The sequence below is a fragment of the Cryptomeria japonica genome, chromosome 7, assembly GCF_030272615.1.
Source record: "Cryptomeria japonica chromosome 7, Sugi_1.0, whole genome shotgun sequence".
Classification (NCBI taxonomy): domain Eukaryota; kingdom Viridiplantae; phylum Streptophyta; class Pinopsida; order Cupressales; family Cupressaceae; genus Cryptomeria; species Cryptomeria japonica.
In genome coordinates this window covers 429,763,760-429,780,786 of record NC_081411.1, presented here as the reverse complement: position 1 = coordinate 429,780,786, position 17,027 = coordinate 429,763,760, and the positions used below count along the sequence as shown (strand labels likewise).

Below are 17,027 nucleotides of genomic sequence, written 5' to 3'. Positions count from 1 at the left end.
AGTATTCCATGCAACCTAAATATTTCCTTAACAAAGCGCCTAGCCAAGGTAGGTGCATCATCCGTCAGATTCCCTAGTATAAAGTGTGCCACCGTAGTGAGTTTGTCAATTACCACCATTATTGCATCATGCCTAGAAGGTGACATGGGTAACCCTTGCACAAAATCCATGCTAATAACTTGCCACTTGTGTTGAGGTACATCATGTAACTGTAACAATCCAGCTGGATGTCTATGTTTTGCCTTTACTCTTTGACACTCCAAACATTTAGCCACATATTTGACTATGTCATTCTTCATCCCTTGCCAAAAGTATAACTTCTTTAGGTCTGCATAAAGTTTGTTAACTCCTGGGTGCCCTGAAAAGGGGGCATTGTGAGCCTCTGACAAGACTACTTCCTTTAAGTCTCCTGAATTAGGAATATAGATTCTATTATTGTATCTGAGCAACCCATCTTCATCTAATGTATACCTTTCAACCTTAGGATCGGTTGGATCGTATTCTAAAGTCAATTTGACTTGCTCATACCATGGGTCATGCCCCTGCTCATCCATTACTTTCCTTTTGAAAGAAGTTTTGGATGTTGCTATAGTCATCAAGTGTCTCCTCCTACTTAAAACATCTGTCACCCTATTTTCCTTCCCCTTAATATATTTAATTTCAAAATCATATTCACTTATAAATTCTAACCACCTTCTTTGTATGGCATTTAAGTGGGGTTGGGTAAAGATGTACTTTAGTCCTTGGTTATCTGACTTTAACTCAAAGGGCTTCCCTAGTAAGAAGTGTCTCCATTTCTATAGGGCATGCACAATCGCTACTAACTCTAAGTCGTGGGGTGAATAATTAACTTCATGAGTCTTTAGCTTCCTGGATTCGTAAGATACTACCCCTTCATCTTGGACAAGTACTCCTCCTAAACCTTCAATAGAAGCGTCAGTTATGACTATGAAGTGTCCATTCGGATCTGGTACTTTTAGAATGGTGTTGAAGTTAGTTTCCCTTTCAAAATTTGGAATGCCTTATCACTTTATACTGTCCACACAAACCTTTTACCCTTCCTCTGTAATGAGGTGATGGGGTTTTCTATCTTAGAGAATCCTTCCACAAACCTCCTATAGTAACCTACTAGCCCCATAAAGCTTCTTACCTCTGAAACGTTTTTAGGGATCGGCCATTCTACTATTTCCTTTATCTTATCTGGATCAACTGCTATTTCTTCCTTTGATATTATATGCCCAAGGTAGTGAATCTTTTCCTCGAAGAAGGCGCATTTCGACAATTTCCCATATAACTTATGTTCCCTCAACCTTTGCAAAAAAATTTGTAGGTGTACTAAATGTTCCTCCTCATTCCTAGAGTAAATCAATATGTCATCCAAAAATACTAAAACAAATTTGTCCAAGTAGTCATGGAGTACAATATTCATTAGGTTCATAAATGCAGCTGGGGCATTGGTTACACCAAAAGGAACTACTATGAATTCATAATGCCCATATCTAGTACTGAAAGTTGTCTTCGAAATGTCCTCCTCCTTAATTCTGAGTTGATGATATCCTGATCCGAGGTCTATCTTCGAGAAAAATACTGCTCTTTTCATTTGGTCAAAAAGATCCTCTATTCGAGGTAGGGGATACCTATTCTTTATTGTGACCTTGTTCAACATTCTATAGTCGATGTGTAGTCTTAAGGTTCCATCCTTCTTCTTAACAAACAAGACTAGCGCTCCCCATGGTGATACACTTGGCCTTATTAATCCCTTAGCTAAGAGCTCCTCTAATTGCATTTTGAGTTCTTGTAATTCAGTTGTGTTCATCCGGTAAGGTGCCCTTGATACTAGTTCAGCTCTCGGTAGTACGTCGATAGAAAAGTCAAACTTCCTTTTAGGGGGTAAGCCGGGTAACTCTTCTGGAAATACATCCTTGAATTCCTTTAAGAAAGGCGTATTTTCAAAGGTTGGGGTATTTTCCTCTTTTCCTTCATCAATTTCAACCATATAGATTAGGCCTCCTCTCCTTCTTCCTTCTTTAATTGCATGGCTGATATGGTTTCTATATTAAGGGGGTTAAACTTTCCTTGGATTTTGACCCTTTTCCCCCCATCATCCAAGCATTCAACAACTTTGTTATAGCAATCTACATTAGCTTGATGATCTGTTAACCAACTCATTCCAATAATTACATCATATAATCCTAGGGGTGCCACATAGAGATCTACCCTTGTTTCAAACTCAGGAAATTGTACCCTTGCCCTCGGCAAACACTTAGTTAATTCTTGATTTAAGATTTTTAAAATTTAATTTCTACCATAGCAAAACATTCCCTTACTTGTGTAAGTTGAAGTGAGCACAAGGCCTAGATTTGAACCTTTGCTCTGATACCACATGTAATAACCCACCATGATTAACCCAACAAAATTTGGGCATTCTTTTTTTTTGTTTAATTTAATCATTTGTGTTTGATTCAATCACATACTCTGGGCATCCATCCATTAGGATTAGGCATTCGTCCATCCAGGATGAGCATCTAACCATACGGGTTAGGCATCTATCCATATGGGGCAGGAGGTTTCATCTATCCAATACGGGATAGGCATCTACCCATACGAGGTAGGCATCTATCCATTTAGGATAGGGGGTGCTCTGGCCAGAGACTTAGACTCATTGGGACCATTCGGGTCCTGAGCCACTCACTAAGTACTACACTCTTCTAATAGGAGTGCATCGAGGTCGTTGTCCTTAGGAGTAATTAAACAACATAATACGAGCTTGAATTCTACCTCGGAATTTGGTTTAAAGCCTCCGGAAGTCAAGCGAATCCATACGGGATTCCTTCCGAGTATGCATTGAATTACTTTTTCCTTTTCATTATACTTATCTTTGAAATTAGGATTCTACTCAATCCTTCTTCTTACCAAGCCTAGACCCCACCCATGAACGCCTGAGTACTAGGGACAACTCTGTCCCAAGACTGCCTACATACCCGTTTCAGCACGGGATCAAGGCGTAAAGTATGTAGTTCTATTTTCTACTCTATGGTATGATTTAAACTGATTTGTGGGTACGCAACCCTTTCTAGGGTCAATGTCCCATACAGTTTCTCTACGGTTGCTACCCACGGTGGTAGCACTTAAGCAAAGGCTCAAGATGGCCTATTGCTTGTGGCCTAAACAACTAGATCTTAAATACCTATCATAAGCGTCACCCTTGACCAAATTGTCAATTGCCAATATCTCTTCAAGATTAAATCAATTTCATAAAAGCATTTCATTCAATCAACCCTATCAGGGGTTTACTATGGTTTAACTCAACGGATGTAAAATCATTTAAGGATTATCTTATTAGATTATCGATCCAAGGGGGATTACCCGCCCCTTAGATTTTTAACTTCCAAGTGTCCCTTATTACTCCCCGACGATTTATAGGGACGATGCCACAGACGTCGTTGATGCAACTTTATTAGGCGTTAAGTGCAGTAGTTCAACACGACGGCATTACCCGTAAGCGTGACCCGGAGGCACTGTATATACCGAACGCTGCTAGGTTTTGGTTTTTCCGACTTCCTTTATTTAGTTTTCTAACTAAGAAGCTATGAAAACATCATGCTTGAAAATAATCACGAAATTAATGTACATAATTAGACATTGCGAAGTTTAATTATTTGAACAACTACTTCGATGGCATTCAAGTACCATTTGATAAAAAAAATACCATTCTTCTACAACTAAACTAATTAATATATAATGGTATGATAATGACAATTATGAACTCACATATTAAAACATGTAACTTGCATGAAGATGATGAAAATGTAACTTGCTCATCAATGAATGCAAATTAATATATAAGTAATGCGTATGATGCAAAAATAGTGTCATTTACATACAAAATTAAGCAATGTTTACTTCTATCGTGAGAATAATTAATTATAGAGTTACCAGTTCAAAATGAGCAATTAGTTTATACTTTTGGAAATTTTGGATCAAATCATAATAATAAAATTAATTGTTTAAGTGAGCCTAAAATCACCAACCAAGTAATCCAATAAATCCTCAAATGGATTGAGAGATTCCAATTATTCACAATAATTTTAAATTTCAAATCTATTACACAATAATCCTAATTTATTAACTTAAAATTTAACTAAAACAATTATTAGAAATTAACTTAAAATTTAACCCAAAGTAATTACTAACAATTCCAATTTGCAATTTAAAAAGAATATATGAAAAAAAATCTAATTACAAAAAAAAATGATAAGCGAATTTGTTTTTTTAATAGTAAATAGGCGGGGTGGGGACCACTGGTCCCATCACCCCTGCGGTCCTGCAGGTGCAGGCCCGCAGGGTTGACGGGACACAGTGGGCCACTCCACTCCCCCTGCGGCCACTGTCGTGACAGTGACCACAGGGGTAGTGGAGGGTACCACTACCCCAGCAGTTACCGGTACTGCCGTCCCGGCGGTTACTCCGCCTCCCATGCGTTGACCACCATAATAATTTTTTTCGATAACGGTGCGCGTTAATTTGAATACATTTTTTTTGTTAAGGTTTTAATATTTGCGAAGTATTATATATATATGGATATGGTTTCTTAGTTTATTTGATAGCATAAGAGAGCAATATATAAACAAATATATGTGTAACAGAAATGTTAATGTAAAACAAATAAGAATAAGAATTTATACACAAGGATGAGATAACACAGAGAACTAGAGAACTATTCACAGAGAGATTTTATTCAACTAATATTCACAGAGAGTTTTATACCTCTTTTTCCACAGAGGGATTTATTTCTACATTCACAAAGAGGGATTTATTCCTACACTCACAGAGAGGGATTTATTCCTACATTCACAGAGAGGGATTTATTTAAAGAATGAGATTTTCTTTCAAATTTCCATTCAAAGAGCCAGATAAATGAATTCGAGAGAAGAATAATAAAGATTAAGATTCATATCATTTAATCACACAGAGAAGAGTTTTAATCTCAGAAAAAAAGAAATTTAAATAAGGAGAATATGATTTTTTTCTTTTTGCACAGATAAAAGAAATAAATCTTTTGGAAAAGCAAAAGCAAGATCTGATATCTATTTTCTAAAGAGAATTAAATAAATAATAAAGTTATCTTTTGCATGCAATATATGAAAATACTTTTATCAATATTTATCCCTAAATAAGAAAAAAAAGATTTACAATCTAATAAAAAAAAAAAAATTATAAAAGAAGATCTAGAAGCTATTTTTTTTTATAATATAAATTTCTCATATGTAAATGAGAGATGACAAAGAAGAGAACCTGGCTTATCGAAGCTTGATGTTGAATCCTCTAGCTATCCTTTTTGATCCTTCCTTGCAACTTGAGAAAAATCTTCAAGAACAACTTAGCAATCCTACAACGAAAATGAGTCTACCAAAGAAGATCCTACTACTAACAACAAGGAAACTTGGAAAATTTTCTTCAACACATAATCAACTCCCTTCTTTGAAACTTGCATACAATTTAGAAGAAAAATCTCTTAATTCCACTATCTAGAGAAATTAATTAAGAGTGGGATTCTTTTCCAATATTGGACTCATGCAAATTGATTAAAAAACCTAGTGGGGGAGTTGCATGCAAGGCATTGAAGATTCCTCTAGAAGCTTCTAATTCCTCCTACAACATGTGCCATAATTGGGAGTGGAAAAAATAAAAATAAAAATAATTATATTTTCCAAGTGTGTGTGTGTGTGTTCATTTTTGTTCTTTTGTAATATTTATTCAATCATTTTTATTTTATTTTAATAGCTCAACCAAAAATATAATAGTATTGTATCAAATCAAAAAGTGATAAAGGAGGGTTGTGACACTAAGAGTCTCAATTTTCTCTTGCTGGAGCTAAAGGGTGGTCGATTCGCTATGAGTTATTGAAATGGATACACCCATTATGCTTGAGACTGTGAAACAACATATGGCGTTTTAGGGGAGGTGTTGGATAAGCAGCTACTCTCTATCAGGGAGACAATCTACCCTCTAGTTCTACACATTGTAAAAAAAGATCTTGGGGGAGGAATTTATGAAGGCATATCACTAATACTGGGTTAGTGTAGATATCCTTGCTATGTTCTTGGCGATGTTGGTCTACATGGGGGTGAGCAAGCAACGAGCGAAGAGGGCATGCCAAATGGTCTTTCAACATGCCTTTTTGGGTGAGATTGATGCGGCACTGGACAACGTTGATGGGAACTTTTGTATCCCAATGGCGCAAAATTACTACATGTCCATGGGAAATGGTGTAGAAGTCAGCTTATTTGTGATTGTGTAGACCCTAGAACCTAAGAGGCTATAGCAAAGTTGGCTTGAGAAGAATCGAAACATTACCCTCATTCTTCAAATCACAAGCATTGAGGTCGGCCCCAAGGGTGGGAGTTTTGCAAACTATGTGCATGAGGAAGGATTAATTCAATGCAGAGACATTGGCATCAATGAGAAAGGGTTTGAGATGGGAGAAAATGACTGGGGGCTAGGGCTTGGGTAGGAGTGGATTCCAGATGACTATAGAGATGTTGAGGAGATAGCAACTGGCTAGACTCATGCATTGTGCAGCTCAGAATGTCAAGTGATTGCGAGAGCTATGGCGGCACGAGCAGCTCGTGAGGAGGCTTTTGAATCCGATGAGGAGTAAGGAGCCAACCCGACAACCAGACAACACTCTACTTTTTCTTCTCTCTTTCTATAGACAAGATGTTTTTTGAGTGGGTGGAATATCATTCCCCCTCTCTTTTGTGAAAGTTTGTATGGTTTCGATATGTAATAGGTGATTTCTCAGTAGTTTTGCCCAATTTTAACATTGTAAGGGCATTATGTAGCAGTGATAGAATGAATCATGCCCAATTTTGTAATTGTATGGGCACTATGTAGTAGTGGTAAAATAAACTTTACTATATAGTGTTTTCAGGAATGTGGATCGGGATTGAAAAATTAGTGCTCTATAGATTCGATTCTCCTCAAACTGGATATTGATGTAAATCATATATGTATGTATATATATGTGTGTGCCTATATATATATATAGACACACACTAATATATATGTATGTATATATGTATATATATACATACATACATATATATGTATATATGTATGTATGTATGTATATAGATACATATATGTATATATATACATATATGTATATAGATACATATATGTATATATATACATATATGTATATATATACATATATGTATCTATATACATATATGTATCTATATACATACATACATACATATATACATACATATATGTATATATATACATATATACATATATACATATATATATATATATATATATATGTATATATGTATGTATGTATGTATATGTATACATATACATACATACATACATATATACATATATGTATATATGTATATATGTATATATATGTATATATATACATATATGTATGTATATATGTATATATATATATGTATATATGTATGTATGTATATATATACATATATACATATATATATATATGTATGTATATATATACATACATACATACATATATATATGTATATATATATATATATATGTATGTATGTATGTATGTATACATACATACATACATACATACATATACATATATATATGTATGTATGTATGTATGTATGTATGTATGTATACATACATACATATATACATATATATATGTATATATATGTATATATGTATGTATGTATGTATATTTATACATACATACATATATATATGTGTGTGTGTGTGTGTGTGGATGTGTGTGTATGTATGTGTGTATGTATGTATGTATGTATGTATATACATGTATATATATGCATATGTATGTGCATCTATATATGTATATGTATGTGTGTATGTATGTATGTATGTATGTACGTATGTGTGTGTGTAGCCCCAACCAAAATTGTATTTAATTGGTGCAAACCATTAGGAATAAATGAAGAATATTACATAATGAATAGGAGTTAACATAACAACTACTTTAATGGCACAAGATGAGAGAGGACCTATTTAGAAACCACTTATGTTAATGCTAATATAGATCAAGAATGAAGAGAATGCAAACTATAATCATTGTACATGTTTTTTTTTTCAAAATAGCCCTAGAATTTATGAAGATTAATCTTTTTTTAGTACTTAATTTTGTGGTGTCTATTAATTTTTTCCTTCTAGAGATTATTTTTAAAATTGTATTTGTAAGCTACTTTTTAAAGTATATAAGTATAGCTTAAACTAACATATGAGACAATTAATACTAATTGGCTCCTTATTAGCAATACAATAACAATCTTCTTAAGAAGATAAATATTTAGATAACAACTTAGAAATTCTTATTAGAAGCCAAATAGTGGAAGAAAAAGAGTGACTACTTAGAATTCCACCTTGGATATTAATTTTGGAATCCAATATTTTAACCACTTGATGTCATCCTTGACTAAATTACTTGAAGTATAAAGGATTAGGTACTATAACTTAAGATATAGTTAAGAAGTCCAATTATTCCTTAACTAATTAAAGTTGTTTGCTAAATTAAAAATTTACAAAATATTTTCAAATAAAATATGGAGAACCGAAACTTAAAAAGCATAAAATAAAACTTAATAGAAATAAAACATAAAATAAGTCTCCAACAAGGAGACTCCTCAAGCTATACCCTTCTTATGAATCCTAATCATTCCTATTATTGTTTGTGTGTTTGATATCACCTTGTTTTTATGAACTCATGTTCATTTTAAATCCTTGAACTATTCATCATACTCCAACGGGAGTATGCTAGAGGTCTAGATGGAGATTATATAATCTATTCAAAAATTGAATGTACAAATCCATCTCCTTACCCCCATTTTGCCTCTTGCATGAGAAGAGACATACCTTTTTCTCCTTTTTTGATAAATTTCCTAAATTTGATAAAAAGTTTTAATTTTCCAATGGAATGAATCATGAATAAAACACCACCTCTAATTTCCATCCTAGAATTTTTCACCACCATTTGGAATAGAGGGGCCTTTGATGCCTTCACTATATATGCATAACATGAGTAAGAGGGGGAAGAGGTGGCATAATTATTTCCCTATTTGTTGGGATTTAGACAAGTCTCGTCTCTACACTTTTTCAATCCTTCTCTAGGTGACTATATTCAAGTTATAAGATGGAACAATAGGTAGCCTTATATCCACCAACTAAAATAATTGATCTCCATTCCACCATGTAGTTTTTTTTTGGTGAGATGGAGGTTTTCTTACAAGAAAATTAAGAATAAAATCCCCACTTGAAAGCATTTTTTTTTGCATCTAAAAACTATATTCTCATAGTCTATAACTTGCGTCCAAACCCTATCCTCCACTTGTAGCCATGCCTCCTTAGGAAAACCTTTAGAAATATCCATTTCCAGTTGAGTCCAAGTCAAGGTAGAATGAATCAAATTAATTTTTTTCAATATGAAGCTTCAAAAAAAATTTAAACTGTTACTACTCCGTGGAAGCATGAATCTACCCAAAATTAAATGGGGAGATATGGAGGTCAAACCTATATAGGTAAAACTAAGAAAGTCTCCATCATTATGTTGAACATGGGAAACTATGGTTTCACTAATAAAACATGTTTATCCCAATACTAGAGGCTCTTTTCCAATATTAACAAGAGCTGCAAGCAGCGAAGTTCTTGCCGAGTAGTGGCAAGAAGGAAGTGTGGTTGTTTGGTGTGGTGAAGTAGTACTAAGATTGAATGGATTTTTATTTTTATTTAATCATAAGTCAAATTTCAGATAATTATAAATGCAAATATCAGAATTATTGGGAAAGAAAAAAACATATATCAGCATATGCAATATCCGTGGGTTTCCTGACTGTTGAACTTTTTTGTGGGCTTCCTCATTGTTTTGTGTTTTTGCATTCGAAAACCTGCAAAATTAACAACATGAATATTAGCACAGCCAAAACATTTATCTTTGGTGAGGCCCTCCTCCTTGCTTTGAAAGAAATAAGTTAGATTTGCAATTAGTTTATAAAATGAGAAAATAGGTTAGTGAAAGTGAAAATTCTTCCATGCTTACCATTGTCAATGTCATTGTAGGCATTTTGAAAAAGAAGGACCATTTACTCGTGATGATACCAGACCATTTTTATTTAAAGGAAAGCAATTAGTAGTGAATTTTGAATGTCATTTTTTTTTTCCAAAAAATACTAATAATGTCAAGTCATAGACTGGCAAAATCACAACTCTGGTACCACTTAAGTATTCCTATCTAAGAATAATACAAAATTTAATATAGAAAAGATGAATAACAACATATTTCAGCTCAAGAAACAAAAAAGATCGAAAACAAATTTTTTTTTTTTTAAAAACGAAAAAAAAACTTCCACTCTACTGTACTGCATTGAGCAAATTGTCATAGCACGTTAAAGTTAAAGAGTTTGCAGGGTTCAAAGTGTCAATAGAAAATGGGTATTCTTTGGCCTACAAACAGGCAATTTGATAGTTACAAGTAATGTTGGATGGGCAGACTATAATCCATTACTTTTATGGCATTCTGCTTGTAGGAGCTCAGATAGTTTTGGGCATCAAATGGTTACATTCGATGGGAGAGTTCTGATAGTTCCTCACACGATGACACTTAGCTTTGTAGAGCAAGGATGAAAGGTCATCAAGCGGGTTATAGATGCTTCAATACAATAAGTAACGACTTATCAAATAGAGAAGCATTTGAGATGGGATCAAGTCAGACAGATGGCAACTATCTCCGCCATTAAAAGGTTACCTCTAGGTACCAATGACCTAGGGGTGGATTATAGTCCTCCAAATATCCAAATTTTGTTGAGTAATTATGCTTTTGTGTTTGATTATATGCCTCCAAGACTTCCATCAAACAAGGGATTCCAACACACTATTGAGTTGGAACCAAGGATAAGGTTTATCATTGTGACTCGTTACTGTCATCCTTGTAATGTTCTCTTCCGTTAGATCGAGGGTTTCTAGTTAACTCAATTAAATTTAATGATAGCAAAGAAGGTAATCTAAGAAAATTATAAGATATTGTTAATGAAATTTACACTATCAAACACCTTCTTATTAACTGGTAAACGTGGCCAATTCATAAACAAATCCGCAGATATAAAATGCATAGGAAAGGAATAAAGGTCAAAATTAGAGTGTTAACAGTATTTTGTAGTATTTTGATCTTTATTTATTCTTTGAGGTTTTGGAGTCAAATATCAACCCAGCAATGAACTGCATTAATAGGTTACTGTGATTTCTTGTATTAACTCAAGCTTATTGACAGGTACCATAAAACCCTCATTTATTGAAAATCTATTAAATTCAAAGTAGAAACTTAATGATATATTGCTGCCGGTAGTACATGACAGAAATACATTTAGCAAGGGATACAACTTATAAATCCCAAACTACCAATTTACCCACTAAGAAATGGTAATACAAATTCCGATTTTTTACATAGCCAAACCCACTCACAAATTGTCTAGAAGTGTCGATACAATAGAATGCACTGAATTATGATAGATTTACATTCTCTACAACTGCCTCACAAATTGTCTGAAAGTGTCGATACAACAGAATGCACTGAATTATGACTGATTTGCATTCTCTACAACTGCCTCATGTTTCTATGACTTTATATGATTGTCCCAACTACGAACAGGAGGTGTAGGGTGATAGTATGAGTTGTTTCAATGATTCACAAAGTCTGCAGCAATATTAATAAGGTCAGGCCTGCACAAATCTGCCAAACAGATCTGTAATTGGGGTTTGACACACAGTCAAAATGCAATATCAGGCCCACAATAGTTGGAGCATCTTTAAAAATGTCCAGTGATCCCTTTGTTGTATGTGGCGCTCATATCAAGCCTTGAAAGTCGGTAATCAGGCTCTAAGCAAAAAAGAAAATACGTGAAATTTCCAGTTGTTAGGGTTTGGCTGATAATGTACCCTATATGTTTTAACTTTTACTTCCTCAATGCAGCACTCAGCTAGGGTAACTCAGATCCATCTCTAAATGATGTCTAAAATCAAAAAAATGTCACATTTTATTAAAAGTTTGCAATTGGGCCTTCTATTTATTTTTCCAAAGAATACATCATTCATGGCACGTTATGATTTTTATGTATATTACCACTGATTTATTAAAAGAGACCGAGGGGCTTAGGATAAAAATTAATAAGCCTTAATAAATAATAATAATCATATTAATAATGATTATTATTATACAATTATTAACATTTAGAGATTAGATATTCCATATTTTAACCCTTTGTTCAATAGCTTAAAATTCGAGTCATACAGAAACTTATCATGACAAACCCAAAAAAAATAGCAATTTCACTTTCAGGGCAATGTTTTTATGACGACAACCATAACCATTGATTATTATTATTATATTATTTTAGTTACTGAGATATAAACACAACACTTAAGAAATTCTAGGGCTCAGAACTTGGCTTTATGAACAACTTTTCTTTCATGTTGATGCTGCTGATTTCTCAGTGCAATGAACACAAAGTTTTTAATATTTTAAAATCTTATCATGAAAAACCCACTAAGGGATATTATTTGATGAGATGATAGCTCATAAAGTGTTAGAGTTTTATTATGAGGCTTTTGTGAATTATTAAAAAAAGTCAAAACATTTCTAGCACATTTGTCTAGCCATTTGCACTCAAGTGAGTAAGAATAAAGATAGTGCAGAGACTATCATACTTAGTAATAGCAGATGCAGGAGATAATAGATCAATAAAGAGGAATACAAATTTGTATATCTGACCGAATAACATAATGAAGAAGTTTAAGATGGTATGTGTTATGTTGTCTCAAATGAGTAAGAATTTTACAAGCAGAAAGGCTTGGTATCATAAGTGGAGGGAAACAAAGACAGTGCAGAGACTATCATACTTAGTAATAGCAAATGCAAGAGATACAAGATACAAGGACATGTTTCATTGATGTTAACGAGGTGGGAGAAAGTGAAATATGAGATATTCTGTTTGTCCTGGGATTACTTAAAGTAAAATAAATTATTGCACATTTGGGTTCAAAATCTATATCATGCTATTATATTGATTTTTAATGGTGATTTACTTGTAACTTGTGATAATTGTATGCCAGTCATTAGAGTTTATATTTTGTATCTACATATATTGGCAACATTGGTGCTAAGTATGGTCTTAATAGAAAATACCAATTGTGAGAGTCATCTTTGGCATCTCTTGGTAAATGTGACCTAAGTAGCATATGCATTACCACCCATTAAAATCAGATCAGCTGTCTGGAAAACAAAAGAAGCTTCAACAAACATAGTATGCTCTATCAGATCTAATTGAATTCATTTCATGAGCAACTGGGTCTTTACAATGTTGAGGATTTTATTTCTAGAGGTAGCATTTGAGCATGTAGGCTGATTGAGTTTAGTCAAGAAGACAAAGGCACTTCTTAATATTCTTGAAAATACAGATTTTGCTAAAGGAAAAGGCAAGTCTCAAGGAAAAACAAGAATACCAAATACCTCTATCAACATCCTTACTATGAGGAAAAACTGAAAATTATGCCAGTAGAATAGAATTTATGTTTTCACTATTATGAAAGTCAATCATGAACAATGGAGCTAGTATCAATACTCACATTTTTAAGAAAACAGATGGCAAGAAAATCAATATGGATGAACTCAAAGCACTACTTGCACTGATAAGCCTTATCTTTGAATGTGAAGAATCCTTGGTTATTGCAGAAGTTATCAGGATTTGAATTGTCTTAAAATTAAATTTTATTGATAGAAGATTTGGGCACAAAATAATGACTGCATATTGTCATTTTAAACCTGAAAATAAGTCTCAAGAGCCATTTCAATGCATTAAATGATGCACCACAAAATGGATTATGATCCCTAAAATTGTATCTTTGATGTCCATATTTCTTTATATGTGATATCATGGTGCTGATGAGTTTTTGTGCGTAAGGGGCCTTTAATTTTTGTGATAATGTTAGGGGGTGCTTGTGACATATCTTTGCAAAGAATAATGATAGAATCGTAGGAATTCTCTAGGTGGGTTATTCTAGACAAGCTAGAGGAGAGGCGATTGTAGATCTATTTTTTGGATCGTATAATCCAGATAAAATCATCTCAGTGATTGTTTATTGTTCCTCTGACCAGTGTTTAGATTAGTATGTAAATACCACAGATATTTTGAAGCATCACAAAATGAGAGTTCATGGTTAACAAATTTGATTTAGAGACATATTTGATAACACTGACTTGTTAGAGAAATCCTAAAAAAAAATTCAGAAGTCTTAATTTTTGACTTTTTGTTTTATGCTAGATTCTCAAGTTTCTGAAAATATATATCCAATCTGAAAACATCAAATGGAATTGAAATAAAATTCAAACAGCATCTCGAGTTCCATCATACTATATGCTATAAAGAAACTGGTAGACGGTCCTTTGTTGACAAACATGGACATGAGACACTACATAGATGATGTGCAACACTCTATTTCTCTTGCAGTAAATATGTACTTTCCCTACTGCGTTATTTATTTGAGTATTTTCATTCTGACAAACACATATATCAGATTAAGCACTTCTTGCAACAAGGTAGAAAATATGAAATCCTTCTTGCAATTAGCTACAAAAAGTAAAATGCAATAAATGACCCAAGAATCCCAAAAGACTTAGAAGGCATAGCACAAAATTGTAGAAATATTGAACTCACGCAAACATTTCATAAAAACATTAACATACCTGGAGCTGTGTCTGAAGAAGACTTTTGTCACCTGTTGAAAGCAGAAACAAAACATTATTCTGATAATTGCAAGCTGGAAGAACATCAAGCCAAATTATTAGTGTAAATAACACTGATATTGTGAAACATTTCTTCCTAGCCATTTGCATGTTGAAGAACCAAACATGTATCATTATTATGTACAAAGTACCTGAACTGTTTGACAGAAAGCATCAAAGAGATGTATCTCATGGAATGTAATAATTGCAGGATATACACAAAAATGATTTTGCAAAGAAGCTCTCAAAATATTTGAGCTAATGATACACTCTGGAACATAGCGCAACATTGTAAGCTTTGTTCGTGTTCTAGGAGCATGCAATAATACAGGTTTAGTCGAAGAGGGCTGTAATTACTTCAAACACATTAGTAACCTTATTGCATTACACCTACAGGTGATCAACTTCAGACTGATACTTTTTTTTTTATGCAAGCACAAATGCAACATACTACTGCAGTACATAAAAATTTGATATTTTGGAAATTTGAATTGGAAATCTCGATCTTGAAATGCTCATTAGGGCCTAAACATTAGATTCAGAGTTATATAAAAATAAGAAGGTACTTGTGATCATAGAACTAAGATAGTCACATATAAAGAAATGTAAGAGATTGATTTTTTAATTAAATGGTGAAAATTTCTGCACAACGGTATCCCCGAAAGAAATGTGGTCTCAGGACTGCAATGATTGTAGGATTTGCACAAAATGGACTTGTTGAGAAAGCTTTAGAGATTTCCAAGAAAATGCAATTAGCAGGTGTAAAGTCAGATTCCACAACATTTGCTAGCATCCTCCCTACTGCCGATAAAATGGGAGCTTTGGAACAGGGTATGTACATTCATCAAAGCAATATGGAAGGTGGATTTTTGTCACGTATACTTGGAAATTCTCTGGTAGACATGTGTGCAAAATGTGGAAACACAGACAAGGCATGTTGACTGTTTGACAGAATGCCTCAAAGAGATGTCATCTCATGCAATGCAATGATTGCAGGATATGCCAAAACGGCAGCTTTGAAACAGGGCATATACATCCATCAAAACATAATGGTGGGGGATTTTTGTCACATATTATAGTTTTTTGTCAGATATTATAGTTGGAAATGAGGTAGACGTGTATGCAAAATGTGAATCACGGACAAAGTACTTGAACTGTATGACATAATGAATCAAATAAATGTCATCTCATGAAATGTAATGATTGCAGGATATGCACAAAATTGGTGTTGCAAGGAAGCTCTCAAAGCATCTTGGGTAGTTTATGGTAGAAACAATCAATAAATTTTTGGTAGTTACATCTAAAATAAAAAACGATATAACGCTGCACCCTCTGATTTCAGCTGACCTGACTTTGTTCTCCTTAACACCTCTTGAGGCAAAACTAAACATGTACATGAATCTGGAGCTGTCTGCTGCTATACAGCACACTCTTTTGTTTTTGCTCTCTCCATTATAAAGAATGCAGAATAGAAAAAGCTCGGCAAGAGGCTTGTAGAGACTCTGGATTATTAACGAATTCCATCTGATCCTTGAAAACCCCATATCCCTGCAACGCACTTGACAGAGCTAGACCTTTTTGCTGGCCATGTTTTCCTAGCGACTGTGCTCTGTCAAAGTTTTGTTTTGGCGGCCCTTGCACCTGCCTCTGCGGTCGTGCCTTCTCTCCCATTGAGAACTATGCCAACCCCTGCAGACCACCAACAACACCAATAGTTAAACGCCACAAAATTTGTCAAGAATATTTTTCTTAACGCAAGTTTAATGGTGCTGAACATTAGCAAATGCAAAAATATTTGAGAATAATGATTTTTGATTGGTTCATTGCCATCGCTTTAATCGCCAGTTAATGAAAGAGGCCTCCCCTATAGTCCCTGCCGGCAGGAACTAATAACAATATTTCCTCCTATGTTTCTATTTATAATCCATTTATGCAAAGCCACATGGCTAGGACAAGAGGTGCACCTACAAATGAGATCTAGTTTTAAATATTTATCTTATTTTATTTTGATGAACAGGGGAATCCATACCTCCTTCATCACATCATTGAATGGATGAGAATGATTTCCTTCATCAATATCTTGCTTGCTTCGAGTGATCAAATCCAATAGTATCAATTTATCCACCCCAACTAACCCATCGTCAATTTTTTTTGTTGATTGTATCTATACACATTCTATACCACTTGTCACATTGAGATCTTCACTAGTTGTCCTATTCTATTA

The 17,027-nt window shown here is 33.9% G+C and overlaps 1 protein-coding gene and 1 long non-coding RNA gene across 2 annotated transcripts in view; one reads left to right on the top strand and one right to left on the bottom strand.

The window, feature by feature from the left end:
* The window catches only part of LOC131030457 (endonuclease 2), a 140,765-nt gene that overhangs the window by 66,815 nt on the left and 56,923 nt on the right, over positions 1-17,027 (top strand). The gene's annotated exons all lie outside the window — the stretch shown is intronic.
* LOC131030458 (uncharacterized) lies at positions 9,488-16,665 on the bottom strand. The gene is made up of 3 exons (XR_009102910.1): positions 16,151-16,665; positions 14,765-14,796; positions 9,488-9,917 (listed from the first exon to the last, which is right to left on the bottom strand). It is a non-coding gene; the product is annotated as an uncharacterized LOC131030458 (long non-coding RNA).